At 39.9% G+C, this 21925-nt stretch overlaps 1 protein-coding gene across 8 annotated transcripts in view; it reads left to right on the plus strand.

The window, feature by feature from the left end:
- Nucleotides 1-21925, plus strand: part of Ankrd11 (ankyrin repeat domain 11) — a 144850-nt gene that overhangs the window by 38352 nt on the left and 84573 nt on the right. The gene's annotated exons all lie outside the window — the stretch shown is intronic.

Genomic DNA, 21925 nt, shown 5'->3' on the forward strand with positions numbered 1-21925 from the left:
GTAGAGGTCAGAGGAGTTGATTTTTCTACTCCCACCATTATTTGTGGGTTTTGGGGTTTAGGCTAATATCCCAACCACTTTAGCTAGCCGAGCTATCCTTTTGCCCTCTCTGGAGATTTATTTATACTTTCTTTTTGTGTGTGTGAGTGCAGCCTTACATGCTTCTGTGGGACACGAGTGCTATGCTTTGTGTGGAGATCAGAGAACAACTGCCAATTCTTAGGTTGATTCTTCTAACACATTAAGACAAATTTTGTTATTTCTGTGAATGGGCTGGTTGAGCTTCCAGGCTTCTGCTGATACTAGTTCCACCACTCATCTTGAAGTAGTTGTGATGGGATCACAGAAGGGAGGCAACATACCAGAGTTCTGGGCTTGTGGCATCAGTCAGGACACCAGAGTTATAGGGTCACAACGTTTTGCTTACTGAGCCATCTTGCTGACTTCTTTTGAGTGAAAGCTTTAATGAAAATGTCATAATAAATTTAACTTCCTTGGTTTAATCAGTCTTTGCACTTTTCAATTCTATTCTCTTCCTCATGTGGTTACAACATTTCCCCCTGAACTTCAGTATTATAGAAAGTTATTCCTCTATAAGATAAATGGTTATTATCATTTAAAAATAGGCTCCTTAATTCCCTTTCTCTCCCTACCTATTTTTCTCCTCCCACTTTGATTTTCTTTGTGGGGATTAATCCTAGGGCCCTTGTAGGCAAAGTGCCTATCTATGTACATCTTTTGTGTTTTTGCAAGTTGTCATTTTAAGGCAGGGTCTCGTCTGTAAACTGGCCTAGAATTTACTCTGTAGTTCCAGAAGACCTTGAATTTGCAAGTGTCCTCTGACTACTCCGCCATATAAGTAGTTGGAGTATAGGCCTGTGCTGTCAGGTCTGGATGCCATTGTATATTAAAATAATTTTTCTGACCTTTCTCTTTTGTAGACTGTGTCTAATAATTTGTATGGGGGCTGGAAAGATGATTCTTGTTTAAGGGTACTTGCTCTTCTCTCTGGCTTTCAATCTCCCCCCTTTCCCTCCTCCAGCTCTGGCTGTCCTGAAATGTGAGTCATAGATCAGGCTGGCCTTGAACTCACAGAGATTGCCTCTGCAGACCCCAAGTGCTGGGATTAAAGCCATGTACTACCTTTGGTTCAGTAACCAGCCTCCTACATGGTGACTGGAACTTTAGTTCCAGGAGACCCAACACCTTTTCTGACCTCTATGTGCACTACCCACATCATGTACATAGATATATAAACATAAAATGTTAAAACATGTATGAGATGGCATAAATTGTCACAAAGCGCAGTAAAGCTGCTTGCTTGTCTCCTTTACTTTTGTACTTCCCCTTTGTTTAGGTGTTTTAAATTTTTTTTGTTTTGGTTTTTGTTTTTATTGTTGATTAGGTCTTGCATGTCCCAAATTGAACTCAAACATGGCTATATTGCTGAGGATGACCTTGAACTGGTTTCTTTCTGTAACAGCCCTAGCTGTCCTGGAACTTGCTATGTAGACCAGGCTGACTTTAAACTCTGCTTGCCTCTACCTTTTGTGGTGAGTACTGGAATTAAAGGTGTGTACCACTGCTGGGCAAAAGTTATTTATTTAATTAAAAATAACTTCATAAATGCTGATATGCTGATATTATGGTGATATTACTCTATAATATTTATAAATGTTTAGTCTTGAAAGCGATAATGTAATTGGCTTCTGGACGAGTTTCTTAGGTATTTGGATTTTTAAATAGTTAAAAGTGATTGTGATCATGGTATCTCCCCTGTCTTGCAGTGTTTACATACTTTTAATCCCAGCATTCAGAAGGTAGAGACTGGGAGATCTCTGAATTCAAGGCTAGCCTGGTCTACATAACAAGTTCCAGAACAAGCAGGGTAGTTACACAGAGAAACCCTATCTCCCAAAAACAAACAAACAAACAAACAAACAAAAACCAACCCCACAAAAAAACAAAGTTATTTGTGACATATCTTGTAAGTGGATGGTGTGATTTCCTGAGTTATCAAGTTAGTTAGGTGGCTGAATTGGAATGGGCCATCCATTGCTGTTTCAGAGTCTCAACCTGGGTGTAGAGGTGAAGAGGATGCAAAGGATAAAATGAGAAATATTCCATTTTATTGTTTGGAGGGATTTATTACACATTTTGCAAATAAGTGGATATTTAAAATCTCAGGATACTCCTCAGTGAAACATCTGTCTGTGAGATGTCCCACATTAGTTAAAAAATAATCATGTGGCAACTGGGTGGTGGTGGTGCACACCTTTAGTTCCAGTTTGTGAGGCAGAAGCAGGCTGGTTTCTCTAAGTTCTCAGCCAGCCTGTCTACAAAGTTGAGTCCCAGGACTGATTGGGGAGTTACACAGAGAAACACAGTCTTAAAAAACAAAACAAACAAAAATCATGTGACCACGCTTGAGCAGGGACCCTATAGAGAGTACAAGACAATGGGAGAATCAGAGCTTTGAGCCGGGAGGTCTGCCTTCTGAAATGTGGCCTTTCCCTCTCTACCTTTGAACATGCCATTTGCCCTCTATTTGAATTTCATGGTTAGATAAGACCATAGGTCTACTCTGAGGATCAGATTTATGCATTCAGTCTGCAGTGATAGAGTTAGAGTTAGAGTGTAACCCTAACCCTAACTGTAGAAGAATGTGAACGGTGTATTTGTATTTACATGGATAATATGTAAACATGTATATAAATAATGAATGTGTCTGTTATATATGTAAATTTGTGCATGTGTAATAAACTTGAGTATATATAATATACATGGATGAGTTAATGTTTATGTGTCTATTACCTGTATGTGATAACTTGTGTAATCTAAATGTATATAGTTAACATTTAATAAAATTTAAGAGATCTTTGTTTTTACTAGCTTTTTTGCTGTGGTTTTGTTATTACTACATCAGTTTTCTTTTTCGTTTTACAGTAGCAAAGAGTAAGTTAGCTTTTGATTGATAACTGCTAATGAGACTTAAATAAGATGGTGATAGACAAATAAGGAATGGGCAAATGAGGGTATCTTAGGTCTGGGGTATGCAGTTTTGCTGTGTGCTCAAAGGAAGGCAGAGGCCTTTTACTCTAGCCTTAGCTGTAATCATGCCTGCTTCCAAAATTATTTCTTGGTGTGTGTAAATTTTCATAAATGATTTAGCTTTGGGTTTAAATGTTACATAAATGTATGTACATTTATATGCCAAATTTTAATGAAGCCCACTTGAAGAGTATTTAGAAGACGGTTTATGTAAGATTTCCTCCTTTCGCCGGGCGTTGGTGGCGCACGCCTTTAATCCCAGCACCCGGGAGGCAGAGGCAGGCGGATCTCTGTGAGTTCGAGGCCAGCCTGGTCTACAGAGCGAGTGCCAGGACAGCCTCCAAAACTACACAGAGAAACCCTGTCTCGAAAAAACCAAAAAACAAAACAAAACAAAGCAAAAAAGATTTCCTCGTTTCTTCCTTTCTTCTTCTACCCTTTCTCAGATGGAGCTCAGGATCTTGTGCTTGCTGGACAGACATTCTACCACTAAGCCACATTCTTTTTTGTTTTTTTGAGAAAGGGTTTCTCTGTGACTTTTGGAGGCTGTCCTGGAACTAGCTCTTGTAGAGCAGGCTGGTCTCGAACTCACAGAGATCTTCCTGCTTCTGCCTCCCGAGTGCTGGGACTACAGGTGTGCACCACCACGGCCAGGTCACTAAGCCACATTCTGAGCCCAGCTTAGATTAAAAAAAAAGGGGGGGGGGACATTGAGAGTTTTAATAACATGTAGCAAATAGGGTTAAGTTAAAAAGCAGATAATGGAACAGCTCAGAGGATTGACAGCTTGAAACTAGTCTGGACTAATAGGGAGGTTTTGTTTAAAAAAGAAAAAAATATGGAGTCTTGTGTTCAAATACTGTAGTGTGTCTAAGATATTTTGTTGTTGTTGTTTGTTTTTGTTTTTGTTTTTTTTCAAAACAGGGTTTCTCTGTAGCTTTGGAGCCTGTCCTGGAACTCCGCTCTGTAGACCAGGCCAGCTTGGAACTCAGAGATCTACCTGCCTCTGCCTCCCAAGTGCTGAGTAAGATAATTTTTTATGATAATGTCTTGGTATGTTGTTTTCTAGGCTGGTCTTAAATTTCTGTACTCAATTAATTCTCATGATTCTGTTTCTTTTTTTTTTACCCTTTAAATTTTTTCTATCATTTTTATGTATGTATATATGTGTACCACATGTATGCAGTGCCTGTGGTGGTCAGGAGAGGACAATGAAACTTCTGACATTGAAGTTCCTGATGGTTGGAAGACACCATATGAGTGCTGGGAATTGAATGCAGGTCTTTACAGAACACCAGGTGCTTTAACCATTGAGCATCTCTCCAGTGCAATGACATGTTTTCTTGATACTGACAGTACAGATACATGATACCATGCCCAGTACACCAAGATATTAAATCTGTCAACATGACAGGAACTTCAGCAACTATAAGGGAACCCTTCTGGTATACTTGCATGAATATGGTTTGACTTGTCCTTCCAGTTCAGGTTTTGAAGAGAGCAGTTGACCTCACTCTTGGATTGTATATGCCAGTCTGTTGGTTGAGGCTTTTGTTTTTTTTTTGTATAAATGTTTATCTTATCTTCCTTAGTAAAACTGTAGCCCATTCAGTTTAGTATATTCTGTACCTGTTATTTATAAGGTGTTTTTGACAAATGTTTCCTATACAGGGTACACTAACTAATGTAAGAGAACGTATGTCTTGAGTTCTTACTGCAACAATGGGCAGTGTATGACACTACTGTACTGGTTTCCCAGGAAGTAAGATTGTCAGAAGAGTTTGGAAGTTGGAAGGAGTTATGCAGAGTGGTGTGGGATTGTTAAGATTTCTTTTAGTGGGCCGGGCGGTGGTGGCACACGCCTTTAATCCCAGTACTCGGGAGGCAGAGGCAGGCAGATCTCTGTGAGTTCGAGGCCCGGCTGGACCGATAGCCTCCGAAACAATACAGAGAAACCCTGTCTCGTAAAAACCAAAAAAAAAAAAAAAAAAAAAAAAAAGATTTCTTTTAGTGGGCTGGGTACCTTGCTATGTCTGCTCTACACTGGCACAGACAGTGGTGCTGGGATTAGAGTGGATTAGCATAGGAGTCTGTTCTTGGTGTAGTATAAAATAAGGAGCAAGACAATGTCAGCTCTTTGTTCTTCCTTCAGTTTTGGAATATGCTTTGAATTCTTCTGAGATCACAAAGATTGTTCTGGGGAAGGGTATACGAGCTCTCCCTGTCTTTGTAGGGTTGAATTGTAGGCCTTGTAAATGGTAAGTGTGTGTGTGTGTGTGGGGGGATAGATATGATTTGTGTAAGGATTGTGCCCATGTGTAAGTGCTGCTTGTAAATTCACTTATGTACCGCTTTCTTAAATCTTCCATAATCTTCCATTGATTACCTGTGTACATGTGTCATTAAATAGGTTAACTTTATTTATTTATTTATTTCCTTTCTTTTCTTCTCTTTGTTTGTTTGCTTGTTTTTGAGACAGGGTTTCTCTGTATTGCTTTGGAGCCTGTCCTGGCACTCACTCTGTAGATCAGGTTAGCCTCGAACTCAGAGATTCACCCGCCTCTGCCTTTCAGGTGCTGGTATTAAAGGCATATGCTACCAATGCCTGCCTATAGGTCAACTTTCTTACACATGTTGCACTAGTGCTGTATTAATGAAAAGCAAACAACACTTACACACGGGAACAAGAGAGAGACTGAGTTTGGCATGGGCTTCTAAAACTTCAAAGCCCACCTCCAGTGACACATTCTGCAACAAGGTCACACCCACTTCAACATTGCTGCACCTCCTAACCCTAAATAGTGCCACTCACTCCCTGATGACTATTCAATGAAGTACTCAAAAATATGACTCTATAGGGACCATTCTTTTGCTTTGCTCTTGCTTTTCAAGACAGTTTTTCTGTGTAACAGCTCTGGTTGTCCTGAAACTAAACTGGCCTTGAACTCATGGATCTGACTGTCTCTGCTTCCCAAGTGCTTGAATTAAAGGCTTGTGCTACCATTGCCAGACATTTTGGGGCCATTTTATTCAAACTGCTACACCTTGCACGACTTATAACTTGCCATATAGACCAGATTGGTCTTGAACTCACAGAAATCCACTTGTCTTTTCTTTTTGATTTCTGAGATTACTATTGTGTGGCATCGTGCTCCATTGATTGTTAATGTCCCATGAACAGGCATTGTTAATGTTCTCATTCCTGTATTTGGCTGAATTTAAAGTCATTGCCATTCATACTAGCATTGCTTCATTTGAATTATGTTAATTGAAACTGAATTGATGTCAGAAAATGTTTGGAAGGATTCCTTTAGGATTTGGCCTCAAAGTAGGTATTTTTTAATAATATATATATATATATATTTTTTAAAGATTTATTTATTATGAACACAACACCCTGCCCCCATGTATGCCTACACATCAGAAGAGGGCATCAGATCTCATTACAGATGGCTGTGAGCCACCATGTGGTTGCTGGGAATTGAACTCATGACCTCTGGAAGAGCAGTCAATGCTCTTAACCTCTGAGCCATCTCTCCAGCCCCAAAGTAGGTATTTTGTCTGTGAGTAAGACACTGAACAGAGACCATATGACTTGTATTTCATTTGAGACAAGCATTGTAGTAACCAAGCTATATCCCCAGCCTGGTTGTTTCTTTCTGTAGTGTTTGGTTGTTTGCGATCAGTCCCCTAATGCACTTTCTGAAACTGATTTCTATTTGTTAGAGGTTCCAGAGGTAGCTCTGCATACTGACCAGCCCTAAAATGATTCTGGATAATTGTACATTCCTTGATGTTGGAGAAGGAATAGTGGAAAAATATGGAAATTGATAGGTTTCTGAATGGGTTTTGATGGTGAAGTCCAGCTCAGTGGATACTAAGCTGCTAATAATACAGCCAACTAACCTCACCTTTCATCATTCCCCCCAGATAATTTAAATGGCACCTTATAGAACACAAAGAATTTAGGTTGTTCTCTCTTCTCAGAAAAAGAAATATGGGTGAGCAGCAACTTAGAGTGTTTTCAGTCTGTTGAAAGTATTCATTTAGGGAGAAATTATCAGTCCATAATGTAAATATGGAAGTTTGCTTACTTCAGAATAAAATCTTTTGTTTATTGTTTTTTGATGTAGAAGCTTTTAATACAGAATTTTATTTATTATGCTTGTAACTGAAAAATTACACATAAGCACTTAACTGTTTGGGTATTGTTGCTATTTTTTGCAGAAGCACAAAACTTATATAACCATATTCCTCGGCAAAAGAACCAGACATTGGTGGTGCACGCCTTTAATCCCAGCACTCAGGAGTCAGAGGCAGGTGGATCTCTGCGAGTTTGAGACCAGTCTGATCTACCAAAACAATACAGAGAGAAACCCTGCCTTGAAAAACAAAACAAAACAAAACAAAACACAAAGAACCAAGTTCTTACCAATTCTTGTTTAACTGTGGTGAATTTGAGTGCCCTGGAAGCCAAATGCTTGATCCTTAGCTTGGGTGATCCTCTCTGACCAGATGTGATGTCTTGTTTTTACATATTTGTCTTTGGCAGCTTAAAAAGGAAGAGTCTATTTTGGCTCATGACTTAAGAAGGGATATATCTAAAATCTGTCTATCTCTGTCTCCATCCATCCATCCATCCATCCATCCATCCATCCATCCATCCATCCATCCATCCAATGAGGTAGTTGATCATTTTGGGTCCACAGTTAGGGAGCAGAGTGGAATGAATGCTGATGGCTCACTTTGCTTTCTTTTTGTTCATTCAGGGTCCCAAAGGCATGGCGTATGCTGCTTCTCATATTCAGGGTGGGTCTTTCCTCAGTTAAAATTTTCTGGGAATACACTAAATGTTTCCATGGTAGTGATGACAGTAAAAAATGACACAATACAAGATAAAGGAACTCCCTCCCCCCATGCTGGGAATTGAACCCAGGGTCTTTGGATGTGATCAGCAAGTATTTGACTCCTGAGCTTCCAGTTTGCATTGTTATCTTCACAATGAATATACTCCTTGGCCAATCTCTGATTTCACAGTGATATTACTCTGTAGCTGTTTACTTTTTGCTCTACCTTTCCCATACAGTCATGCTTTTTAATGTTCCTTGCTATCATAGGCTTTGCCTTTTACACATTTAATTAATCTATTTGTGTATTTTATGTGAAAAAAGTATCCTTACCATGTTCACTGCCTGTAAAATTTGGCTGAAAGGGCTGAACAAGTCTGGTTAAAGAATTTTAAAGCATTGCTTAAAGAATTTTCCATGTGCCAGGCAGTGGTGGCATGCACTTTCAATCCCAGTACTCGGGAGGCAGAGACAGGTGGGTCTCTTGAGTTTGAGGTCAGTCTGTCTACATAGAGAGTTCCAGAGAAACCCTGATTTGAAGAAAAAAATTTTTTCCATGTGTGGCAGACAGGCAGGTGTGAAGTGGCATTCTTTGCCTGTGTGGTGCTGATTGATTGGAGGACACTGGGTACTCTGGAACACGTGTGTCTTTGTATTGATTCTGAACAAGTTTAATTTGAGATATTTCACATTAATTTTTCTTCCTGTTTAGAAGAAACATTTATACATATATTTATAATGGAGGAGGTAGAAGCAGTATTATAGTGAAATATTTATTCTTATCTGTACACCAAGGGGAGTTCTGCAAGGTTTGGATTTGCAGGACCTGAGTGCAGTATTGGAGCAGGGAGCAAGGTGCCAAGGAAGCCCCAGATCCTTTCTGTGGTAGTTTCTAATTCTCTGGAATTCCTGGTGGATGAATGGTGGTCTAAGAGGGTTAAAGTATTATCTACTCTTTGTTGGGTCAAGGTATCCTTTATGAGTCTCTTAGAACTTTTTAATTTTTTACATTAGTTTTTGTTCATAAGTATTGTGGGTGGGGAGGAGGGAGGGGGGGAAAGGGAAAGGGGGTGTTCCTGGTACCTTTAGGGAGCCAGAAAAGATGTGAGATTCCCTGGAATTGGAGTTAGAGATTTTTATAACCTGTTCGTAGGCGCTGAATTCAGGTCCTCTGGAGGAGCAGCCAGTCTGCCCTTAACCATCTCTCCAGTCCTTATTCCACTTCTTTTGGAAATGAACCTTGGATATGTAAAATAATTTCTATACTACATCGTTTAGTTTGTGAAAAATAATTGCTTTGGCTTAAAACTTAAAAGCATTGACAGAGACAGTGACAGGCAAAAGCTATGTCTGGAGAAAACTGGTTACAGAAACATTTTCTCAGGATCAGATTTGGGGAAAAATGCGAAAGGGTCTCCTGTCAGTTTTTTTTTTTAAACAAAGTAAAAAATTGTATGCTCTTTTATTGTGTGGCACAGTTAATGTGTATAAATAGCTGAGACTTTGTGAACCAGAAGTCCATGAAAATTCAGCTGTAGATGCTAAGGACAGACAAGTAGATTGTATATTATGGAAGCTTTGTACAGCCTTCTCATTTAGTGCTCTTGACTATTCACTGCTTCAAGAAAGTGGTTTAAGAAACCTCTGAGAGAGGCTGTAAAAAGGAGTCTGAAGGGATTTGTGCTTGAAGGTATATATGTTTGTATACCTCTCAGAATATAGCTAGACTATTGGAACTAAATCCTTGGTGAGAAAACACAGACATTAATTGGGATCTTTTTCAAGGCATCAACAACGTTTTTGGATTGCCACCTTGCCATGCTGCTGCCTCTGCTCATTTCTTCCTCTTGTTTTTTCACAGTTCCTATGCTGTTTATGCTGTCAGTTGTATTCCCTGTGGTATGAGACCTATCTAACCCTTTATATTGGTGATCCATATTTATTCTATTTGTGTTCCTGCCATGGCACTCATGTGGAAGTTAAGAGGATACTTTTAGTGTCCTTAATCCCATCCCATCTCCCCCCCCGGGTTTCTCTGTGGCTTTGGAGGCTGTTCTGGAACTAGCTCTTGTAGACCAGGCTCGTCTTGAACTCACAGAGATCTCTGCCTGCTTCTGCCTCCTGAGTGCTGGGATTAAAGGTGTGCGCCACCACCGCCTGGCGACCTTCTTCATCTTTATACCTTGTTTGGAATAGGCTCATTTAATTTTCTTAGACTTAGGTTTGTATATTTTAAATACTTTTTCAGTGATGTTGCATTAATTATTGGGTGGTAGAATATATTCTGCTATTGTATTTTCAAGATCTTTTGGAGGATCAACACAGGACTTTTTCTTTCTTTCTAGATTTATTTATTATGTATACAGTATTCTCTCTTCATGTATGCCTGCAGGCCAGAAGAGGGCACCAGATCTCATTATAGATGGTTATAAGCTGCCATGTGGGTTCTGGGAATTGAACTTAGGACCTCTGGAAGAGCAGCCAGTGCTCTTAACCTCTGAGCCAACTCTCCAGATCCAAGACAAGGTTTCTTTCTGTAACAGTGCTAGCTGTCCCAGAGCTTGTTTTGTAGACCAGGTTGTCCTTGAACTCAGATCTACTAGCTTCTGCCTCCTGAATACTGGAATTTTGAGATCTTAAAACAGAAATATGAGCCGGGCGTTGGTGGTGCACGCCTTTAATCCCAGCACTCGGGAGGCAGAGGCAGGCGGATCTCTGTGAGTTCGAGACCAGCCTGGTCTACAGAGCGAGTTCCAGGACAGCCTCCAAAGCCACAGAGAAACCCTGTCTCGGGAAAAAACAACAACAACAACAACAACAACAACAAAAGAAATATGTGTGAGTTAGGTGTTGTGGCTCATGTCTAGTACTTTGGTGACAGGATTATGCGTTTTAGGCCAGCTACTATTTTCAAGGTAGGTAGGGGTGTCTGTGTATGTGTGTTATCTCTGTAGTAAAGTCTGCTTTGTGATTTTCTGCAGCTCCTTCAGAACAAAATGAAAATAATTTTAAGTATCTTAGTAGGACTTTATTCCAGATTTAATATATTTTTTAAACAGACTCTTTCCATATTTTAGCACAGGCATTCAAGCACACACAGGCCCTTCATGGGTACTATCTGAGTTTTCCATTGTTCTGACAAAGCTGGAGGAAGGTGAGTTTACTTTTTACTTTTTCCAAATAATTGTTTGGAAGCATTTTTTTTTAAGTTACACTGTTTGTTCCTTGTCTCTGGCAAGTGGTAACATTTTTCACTTCATACTAATATTTGTAAGATGCTTATTGTTTAATAACAGCACAGTGAATTCCTTTGGAGAATCCACTGTTGACATGACTCATCCCATTGTCTTCCTAATTTCCAGACAGTAAAAGAAACCAGGGAGACAGGATGTGAGGCAATTGTGGATTTTCTGTTTTAGACATAACACTAAAATGTCATACTCTGCTGTGTTTCTTTGTCTTTGTGGGATTAAACAATAGAGTATAATTTGAGATATGGTCACTCTTGAAGTTTGTACAGTGGTGGCTGTTCATGCTGTGGTGTGTCTTGTCTGGACCCTAAGAGCCCAGTCTGTGTTGAATTCAGTTTTTAGTTGGAATTACGTGGCAATTTGGAATGGAAACATTTTCAATGATTTTGAGAGTTGTAGAGATCAATCTAGAACAGCTTTACTGTTGTGTACAAGTGCTGTTCCTTGTTTGTGGTGTGGTTTTGCCCAGTCTTGTGCCTGAGACTCAAAGTATACATTTCAGTATTATTGTCTCTGGTAGTGTGTTTCAGATGGCCTTCTCACTTTCATCACTTGCGTACTGTTTTATGTGGATGCTAACATTTGGGAACCTAAGACATGAGATGACCATCATGAGTTTTGAGGCTAGTATGGGCTACATACTGAGACTGTGCCCGCCTAAGAAAACAAAACTGCAGTACTCCAAATCAATCCTGTATCTCCCACCAAAACTTTTATGTTTATTAACAATGATGTAATCTATTAGAACTCTCATGGTATTAGTAGGAAAAAAACTGTATTATGATTGTGTTGCTCTAGTTTTTCTTTCCAGCCTGGTCCTGCTGCTGATTCAGCACCAAATAATAACACAAAAACTGTATTATTAAAATGTTGGCCGATGGCTAGAGCTTCTTATTGGCTAGCTCTGTCTTAATTAGTAACCTATTTCTATTAATCTTAAGTATTTCCATGTGGTCTTACCTTACCCTAGAAGGGTCTGGACCTGTTATTCCTTACTCTGATACGTGGTGTCTCTTTGTTGTCTCAGTCTACCTTTCCCAGAATTCTCCTCATTTTCTAGTCCCATCTATCTTCCTGCCTCTATTGGCCAAACTGTTTTATTTATCAGCCAATAAGAGAAACCTATTCAGAAGGACATCCCCCATCTCGATTGCACATATAATTACTTTTAAGGCACTACTGCTACCTCCTCAATTTTGGTAGGCAGCCTAGGCTAGCCTGGAAATTTTAGTCCTCCTGCCTTTCTCCTGATTGCTCAGATGACTGATGTATGATGTATGCCTGGCTTATATGTGGTTTTTGAACACCATGTATCATATATACACTGTGATAATCATACTTTTCTATTGTGCTAATTATCTTTGAGATAAATAAGAAAAATGGTTTAGCTCTGCTTCCTGGAACGGGCAACCTCTGACACATTACTCTTATCCTGTACTGAGCAGATCTGCTATGTCTTCCTGCTGTGGTGGACTATAACCCTCTTAAAGCTGTGAACCAAAGTAAAACTTTAATTCTTAAGGGGGCAGAGTGCAGGAAGCAGTTAACTTTGATAACTTGTGATTGGACCCTTTATTTAGATTATCCAGGTTCTTGCACAGTCTTTCAGAGTGTGAATCATAAGCCATTATGCCTTAAGAAAAATTTCCTCATGCCTTGTTGGTGGTGCTTGACTTTTAATCTCAGCACTTGGGAGGCAGAGGCAGAGGCAGACAGATCAACGAGCATTTGAGGCCAGCCTGGTCTCCAGAGTAAGACCCTGTCCACCGTCCCCTTCCTATCCCAGAAAGGAATTAAAAAAGAAAAATTTCTTTTCAAATTAAGATAAATTAAGATCATAAGATGACTTCTTAGACCTTTGTATAGTTTGTTGGTTTTTACCATTTGCATTTAAATTTTTAGTAATCTTACCAAGCGCCGCTCTCTCTCTCTCTCTCTCTCTCTCTCTCTCTCTCTCTCTCTCTCTCTCTCTCTCTCTCTCTCTCTCTCTCTCTCTCTCTCTCTCTCTCTCTCTCTCTCTCTAAAGGCAGAAATTCTTTCTTTTTTGTGTTTTTGTAGTATTGGGGTTGATATTTGAACTTGGCCTCACATGCTATACTTACACTCCCTAGCCTAGAAAAAGAACCCTTCAGGTTTTCAGTATGGCCAATCTTTTGGATTCTGTATAGTCCTTGGGCCAAGTCCATAAACGCCTCATTTGTGGGATGTGGTTCAGCAGAAAATAGGGCTGATATTTAAGGCCCAGCTGTACTCAGAAGTGCTAATCCTTTTCTACTCCTGAATCCATCCTCCTCCTTTCAAAGCTTGGGCTCAGCAATCATTAAAGGTTAGGCCCAAGATTCTAGATATCTTATAGTTTTCATGGAGGTCCAGAGGTAGCCTAGCCTCCTCATTCATCCTCTAACATCTTGTGTACTGCTTGATCTAGCCAACCATCTGTAAATATTGATTCCTGTGGTGGGGTGACATAATGCACAGGCAAGGCATGTTTGAAGAGAAAGTCTTGTCTCAATGTTTTTGATTCCTATTTAAAAACTTTTTTTGTGCAATTGTTCATTGTTTGTCTATGTAGGTACCATTTGTCCTAACCTTATCTATAATAAGGGTTTTGTGTGCTTGCTGGTCTACTACAAGTCCCTTCCACATGTGTGTTAACTTATTTATTCTATGCCTCAGTAGTTGGTTAGCCTGTCTGTCCTTCGACACTGTCATTTATCTGTAGATGTGTTGATTGTCACTAGTATATAAAAATACAATGGACTTACATGTCTTTATGTTTGTATCTTGGGAACTTTTCTTTCTACCTATGAGAATACTAGGAATGCTCCATCCTCCACAGACTTCAGTACCCAACATTGATCTGTATGGAAATTAAGTAGATTACAATGTAAAGGTGTACTGATGGTATAGTCACTAGAAGCTGGGATTCATGATAACACTTGAGTCATAAAAAACTGAAGGTGCAAAGATGAGACATCAGAGGAGCTGCACACTGCGACCTTATTCCTAGGAAGGTTACTCAGAGGAGAGACTGCTTCGAGGGCAGTGAGTAATCATCTTGCTTGACTGCTCCTTTGGACATAGGTTAATAAAGGTATCACCAGTGGGAATCTCAGGAAAGAGGTTAGATTTGGGATGCAAGATTTGGGGGTGACTTGACTACCAGGCAAATGAGGAAGGAAGAGGTGAGGGCAGAGAAAATACTCAAAGTGAAGCGAGAGGAGGGAGTTGGCAGATTGTTCTACTGCTTAGGAACACGAGATTGAAGAAGATGAGCATGAAATATTTCTTCTGTTGTATACATTGGAAAGGTGCAGACAATTTTGGGAGGGTGGACTCTCAGATTTGTTATCATAGGATTTGTGTCATCTTTTTTTCTTGGAAGGAGACATACCTTCTGCCATTGCTAGATGGACTTTATTTTCATTTCATTCAATGATGAAAAGATATATTCAGCTTATCTTTCCTTCACTGGATTTTGTTATTATGTTGCTTATGTTGGCCTACTTCAAGGCCCAATGATCTTAACCTCGGCCTCCTGAGTGCTGGAGTGCTGGAACTACAGTATAGCACTCTGTTTTCAGTTTTGGTAATATCCTAAAAAAAAATTCTCCTTTCAAAATTATAGCATACAAATTGGTGTGTGTGTGTGTGTGCGTGCATGTGTGGAGAAACAGAGACACAGAGACAGACAGACAGAGATTTCACTGAAACGGGAGTTTACCAGTAGGCTAGACTGATTGGCCAATGGGCTCCCAAGATCATTGCTTGTACAATAAGCACTTTACTCACTTAGCTATTTTCCGAAACCCAGAATGTTTATTTCTTACTTTATATTTCTATATGAATAAATAGCCGGAACGAATAAATAGCCGGAACAGAAGACCTTATGGCGTGTCCAGAAAGGTGGGTTAAGCTCTTAGTGTTTACACATTTTGAATCTGAATCCTTCTTCAGTTTTGTAGAATAATTGCCTTTTGCTGTCTTCATAACGTGGTAGCTCTTGGAATCTCTTGTGTGTTACTTACTAGGTATTTGTTGTTTTGATTTCCTTGAGTTCCATCTACTAAAAGAGAACCTTGCTTTATCATGCTGCAGCAAGAAGTTTTTGCTTCATTTTAAGGATGAAGAACCTGTCTTTGCTGGGGATGCCAGGATCGCTGGGAGAATATGTGTGTATAGGCATAAAACCTTCTGCTCATAGTATTGCCTTCCAGGCTAATGGATGGTTTAGCACATCACTGTACCAATACTAACCGTCCTTCTGGAAATTTTTGGCAGTTTAGAGATGAAGAGCACTGGCAGCATATTGAATTAAATAATTGAAGTGTTTTTTTTTTTTTTTTTTTTTTTTGGTTTTTACGAGACAGGGTTTCTCTGTATTGTTTTGGAGGCTGTCAGTCCAGCCTGGCTTCGAACTCACAGCAATCCTCCTGCCTCTGCCTCCTGAGTGCTGGGATTAAAGGCGTGCACCACCACCACCTGGCTAATAATAGAAGTTTTAAAAAAGAGACATTTTCGTTCACAGAGATGGGCTTATCACTTACTCACTTATTTAGCCCTTCCTGTTGTTCTAGCCACCCATATTGGACAACTCATAACTGCCTATAACACCAGCTTCAAGGAATGTGACACCTTTCCTCCTCTTTTATTCCTTGAGCTGACCAATTAGAATCAAGTTTGTGAGTAAAGAGACACTGAGTATGTATCAATAGGTTATATTCCAGGCTTCCAACCAGGCTGCATGTCTTGAATATTTATCACCCCATCTGTTGGGTGATAAATGGATCTGTGTTTCACAGGGTGATGTTGGTTTTGCCCTATTATTCAATCTTAGAAGTCAGCATATATTCATTAGAATACCAGTATACTCAGCTCTCAGGATCTCAGCAGATTCTCCAACTTGTATTTTAATGCTCTTGTCATTTGATCTCATGAGGTGTTAAGCTAATGACATCAAAAAGGGTTTTGTTTGTTTGAGAAAAGATCTCACTTTTTAGCCCAAACTGGCCTAAACCTTCAGGTCATTCTCTTTTAGCCTACTGAGTACAGGGATTACAGACATGAGCCACTATTCCTGACTTAAAAAGGTTTTCATACAAGTTTGAAATCTGAGTGTAGTGTGTCTGTAAGAGACTGGTGTTGCCACAGGCTTGATTTCATTCCAGAGCAAGTTTGGGTTGGAGGAGACATCTGTTTTGAAATATGTATGAAAGGACTGTTGGTCACATTGATAAGGAACAGTACCATGTTTACTTCACAGTTCCATAGATAGAAAAATGCATTGTCTTCAGGAGGTGAAATTGCTAGGAGACATGTTGAGGGAAGCTGTGGTAAACAGACTTTGAAAGTAGTTTAGTGCTTATTCTGTGGACTTCCTTGTCTCTTTAAGTAGTGGGTCTTGAATTATATGTAGATGATGCACCAAGTCCATTCTCAAATTGTATGTCTGTTTAAAGGAAAAAACTAAATGTTACTAGTCTAGCATAGATAGTAATCTAGCTATTTTTCAAGCAAAGTAGGCCTGTCTTTTCTAAGCCGGCTTCTTGTCAAAGCATATGGCAAGTTGTGAGGTGGTGGTAATGGTTCTGTTCTCATTTTTACATTGGTCCCTTAGGAAGTCTTTTTATTTTTATTTATTTTTTTAATTATTGAGCTAAGGTCTCACTTTGTAGTCCTAGCTGACCTAGAACTCACTAGGTGGGGATGTCCTCAAACTCAGATTCACCTTCCTTTACTTCTCAAGTGTTGATATTAAAGACATGCGTCACCACACCTGGTAGAAAGTTTGGTCTTTGCTTGAGTTGGGACTAGAGATCAATATGTATTTCTGTTTTGAAGTAACATACTTTGAATGCTTTGAGAGTAGTAACATGGTAGGAGGGAATCGTTTTTAAGCCTATCATGGTTAGAGAGGTTGCTGTGTTGTTGGGAGGTGGTAAGTATGTTGTGTGCTAGGACATGCATATAAGAGGAAGGCAGGTTGCAACACCCTCAGGGCCAGCATTCTGGAGCCACAGCCACTCTTTTAGAGGCTACTAAGATATGGTTTGGAGGGGTTCTTCGTTTCTTAATTTTGTAATTAAGCTGAGACTGTAATTTCTGTAGTAATGCTTATGTAAATTGGCTTTATGTTTACTTATTAATCTGTAAGCTGACTATATTCTTTTCAGTCCTTTGATACGTTTATTTTCATGTTCTGACTCGTGTTTCACCTGGTCAAGTTACAATGCTTCAACTCTGAGGTTATAGTGATCATCACCAGTGTCCATGAGACAGCTAGCTAGAATGTTGGGGGTGATTACATAATATGAGTGTGTGGGCTGCTGAGCAATGCTCCTGGCTCTGGTGGTGATGGAAGGTAAAACTATAAAATGCTACACATAACTATTTAGAGAATTCAAAAAATATGAAAGACTTGGATTTGAGTTTTAAGGGTTAATAAAGAGTTTGCCAGGTGAACAGAGTAGAAAAGAGCCCTGTGTGGGCTTTTTGTTTTTGTTGGTTATTCAAGATATGGTTTCCCTGTGTACCTTTGGAGCCTGTCCTAGAATTAGTTCTTGTAGACCAGGCTGGTCTTGAACTCACAGAGATCCATCTGCCTCTGCCTCCTGAGGGCTGGGACTAAAGACGTGCACCACCACCACCCAGCTTTTTATTTTATTTTCTAAGATAAGGTCTTTCTATGTAGTGCTGGTTGCTCTGGAGCTGGATGTGCAGGCCAGGCTGGCTTCCAACTCAGAGATCCAACAGCTTCTGCTTTCAGAGTGCTATGATAAAAGGCATGTTTTTTTTTTTATTAGTGTGTCTTTTTTTTTAAATAAAATAATGGGTTTCATTGTGGCATTTTCTTTTTTTCCCCTCTCCTCCTTCTCTCCTCTTTCTCCTACCTCCCTTCCCCCTTCGTCATTGTGACATTTTCACAGTGTATGTGCTTAGATCTTCTTCACTCTCTTCCCCCTCTTTACCCTTTCTCTGGCTCTTCCTCTGGTTGAGTATTAGGATCTTGATGTATAATGTAGGCGAATGTTGCATTCTGGATTTTTCTGGGCTTCCTCTGGTTGAGTATTAGGATCTTGATGTATAATGTAGGCTAATGTTGCATTCTGGATTTTTCTGGGCCCAGTCTCCCAATTGCTGGGATTTATAGGGTGTGCCACCATGGCATTGTTCTCCTGGGTGTGTGCATATCCCATCATAATATAAAGTACTCTTCTCATTGTGGGCTTGATATTTGAAAAATAAAATATATTCGTTGTTAGTTCAGTGACTAATTTTGTAGGCAAGACAGATGTACAGATGATAGAGGTGTGTCAGATGTGGTAGGCTCACTTCTTAGTGTGGGGAATAAATGGGATTGGGTATGTGATTGGAAGCAGGGATAACTAAGTTATGATAATGTAGATGAATAAATATTGATATATGCTGTGATTTAGAAATTAGTATAATGGCAGTAGAAATAGGAAGCCCCCCTCCCCATGAAATTGACAGGATTTACAGGCTTGCTTTTGATAGTAAGAAGCCACAGCCTGGTTTCCAAAGACAGGAGCTTGTAATGTAGGGCAGGAAGTTCAGGAGAAATAGTAATTGGATAGACTAATATGCGCTCTGTGTGTTGTATACATGAGAAGGGTGAGCTGAGTGAAAAGGATTGACAGTATCTCCAGTTGGACATTGACATGGTTAATTCAGAGTTGCAGATTGGGAATTAAATAGCTTGGTTAAAGCCACATTAGGTTGTGAGATTGCTAAGCAGAATGGAGGTGGTGGAAAATATTTAAGAAGCAAGTGGAAGAAGATCATGTAGGAAATGAGATGAAGTAGAAATAGTAAAGGAAACTGAGATAGATTTAGTAGTCCACTGTAGAAGGAATTGTTTATAGAGTAACTGTTCAGTTAGAACTCAGACTACCCTTTTTCAGCTCTATGCCACAGGGTCAGGTTGCACACCCCCATCCCCAGAGATTCTTTTTTTTTTTTGGGTCTTGTATCAGATGTTAGATGGTACCAATTATTGCTGTGGGTTCACAATTTAAATGAGGTTCCACATTTGGGATCCACGTATTTAAAATTTTGAGGCTAAATTTTCCTTCTGTGTAGCTCAGGTGTGTTCCTATTGCTTCCGCCTCCCAAATGCTGGATTATCACATTCAGCCCAGGGTATCTATTTTTGATGTGGTATACCCCCTCCTCCCGCCTTGAGAGGGTTTTACCATGTAGCTTTGGATAGCCTGGAGCATGATATATAGACCAGACTGGTTTTGAACTCATAGAGATGTGTACCCTTCAAGGTATCTGTTGTTGTTCTCTTTTCTTTCTTTTGGTATTTCCTGTCTCCCCCAGCCCCTCATAGGGTTTCTTCTGTAGTCTTGGCTTTGTTGATTGAACTCATTCAGTAGACCAGGTTAGCCCCAAACTCAGATCTGCCTGCCTTTTCTTCTGGAGTGCTAGGATTAAAGGTGCGTTCCACACCACTCCACGCTTATGCTTTATTCCCCTCCTTCTGTGGTAAAGTAATTCACAGGCATTGTGAGCTGCCTGATGTGTATGCTAGGAAGTGAACTCTTCAAGAGTAGTATGTGTTCTTAACTGCTGAGCCACAGCTTCATCCCTTAAGGGATCTTATTTTTAAAAGGAAAAATTGTTATGTTAGTTATAAGAAAATCTAAAGTTTTAAAAATTGTTTTAGGCTTAGCTGGGGTTTTAAAAATTAGAACTCCACAATTTCCCCCTCTAATAACACAAAAATGTATGTAATTATGGGATCATAGGAGTAATCAGATGTATGGTTCGCTTCCTTCTCTATTCAAGAAAATTTAAAGAAACTTACAGTTCTTTAAACTGTAGAGCATAACGTGTTAAAGAGAAAATTTCATCTGTCTAGTTTTGAAACTGATGGCTGGGGTTTCAGTAGGTATTTTGTTAATCAGGAGACCCTATCTTGGGTAATGGTGCTGTTGTAATGATAGTACATCTTTCAACCATGAACATTAGGATTTGTGTGTGTGGTGTTGTGTATACGTCTTTGTTTCATTGTTTGTTTAGATATTAATTTCTTTTAATAGTGTCATATGCTTTTCGTCCATTTTACTGTTATTTTATTATTTATGACTGATATGAATTTAAAAAAAATCTCTTTGAATTGCTATCATGTGGCAACGATTCTGGATTTTACATATCAATTTTGTGTCTTACAAGTTGACTAGAGTAATTTTTTTTGTTTGTTTGTTATTTTGTTTTTGAGACAGGTTTCTCTGTATTGCTTTGTAACCTTTCCTGGCACTCGCTGTGTAGACCAGGCTGACCTCGAATTCACAGAGATCTGCCTGCCTCTGCCTCCCAAATGCTGGGATTAAAGGTGTGCACCACCACTGCTGGGACAACTGGAATCTTTTATTACTTTTGTTAGTTATATCTAGGTTCTGTGCAATGTCAGGTGTGTGCTCTCCCAATTTTTAGTTTTCACATTTTTCCCAATTAGTTTTTATTATCTTTTTCCTTTTTTTTAAAACATTTTTCCCAACTCCCCTTCCCTCCTCTTCTCTCCTTTCACCCTTCCCCTTGCCCCCTACAATGCTCCCAATTTACTCAGAAGATTTGTCTTTTTCCCCTTCCTAGGTGGATCCATGTATGTGTACCTTAGGGTCTAGGTTGTCCTGCAGCTTTACTGCCTTGCCAAGGCTCTTCCCTGTGTGGTGTTTGTGATGTTCTCATTGGCTGTCACTTTCTTAAGCTTGAGTTTGTTTTCAGGTATATGTCAGTCTCTAATGAGCACATTCCTTTTCTGGATTTCACCTTCACAACTGTGGCTTAGCAAGTATGGGAAGGTTGTAGTGGGAGGACCAGAGTCCTTGTGCAGGCTGATGGAGGGGAGGGCTATTGGGTTAGGTCACACCCTTTGATCTTTCTCCTGCTTAGGGGTACAAAGAATTGTGTTGAAGCACTAGTTTTCCTCCCCCTTTCCCCTTAGTGAAAGAAACATTGAAAAGTAGGTGAGGAGGTTTTTTTGTTTTGGTTTTTTGAGACAGGGTTTCTCTGTGGCTTTGAAGGCTATCCTGGAACTAGCTCTTGTGTAGACCAGGCTGGTCTCAAACCCACAGACATCTGCTGCAGTTGTTGCCTGTGTCAGTAGTTCTGTCTTTATTGTTAAGTAGGATTCCATGAAACCAAGTCACCAAAATTTTTTAAACACATTTTTTAGTTTCCTTTATTTATCATGTGTACAGTGTCTGTCTGTATGCCCGCAGGCCAGAAGAGGGCACCAGATCTCATTATAGATGGTTTTGAGCCACCATATGGTTGCTGGGTGTTGAACTCAGGTCCTCTGTAAGAACAACCAATGCTCGTAACCTCTGAGCCATCTCTCCAGCCCCCAAGTCACCAATTGTTAAGGATTGGATTCCCAGTTGTGGGATTCCTCCACTGTCAATGCTGTATGCCAATTACATAGAATTAATAAATTCAGCTTTAATAAACAGGACAATGCACAGCAGAGCACTCCTGGGTGGCCCTCACGAAGTTAGGGGACAGAACATGAAGCCATACCTGGCAGATCTATGGGCTAGGCCTTAAATAGCCTGTAGGCATGGTACAGGACATCTCTGGGGGAGGAGACACTGATTATAACTTTCTGAGATGAGGCAGGGTTTGGGGAGAGAGAGATGGGGGAGGGGGATTGAGGTGGAGCTTCCATCAGAATAGGTTAACCATTTACTTAAAGAAGGACATGTAGGCTTTGGGTGCAATTATCAGTAAATCTACTGGATGGACTCTTTC

This window comes from Mesocricetus auratus, unplaced genomic scaffold (assembly GCF_017639785.1).
Source record: "Mesocricetus auratus isolate SY011 unplaced genomic scaffold, BCM_Maur_2.0 Super-Scaffold_6723, whole genome shotgun sequence".
Classification (NCBI taxonomy): Eukaryota; Metazoa; Chordata; class Mammalia; order Rodentia; family Cricetidae; genus Mesocricetus; species Mesocricetus auratus.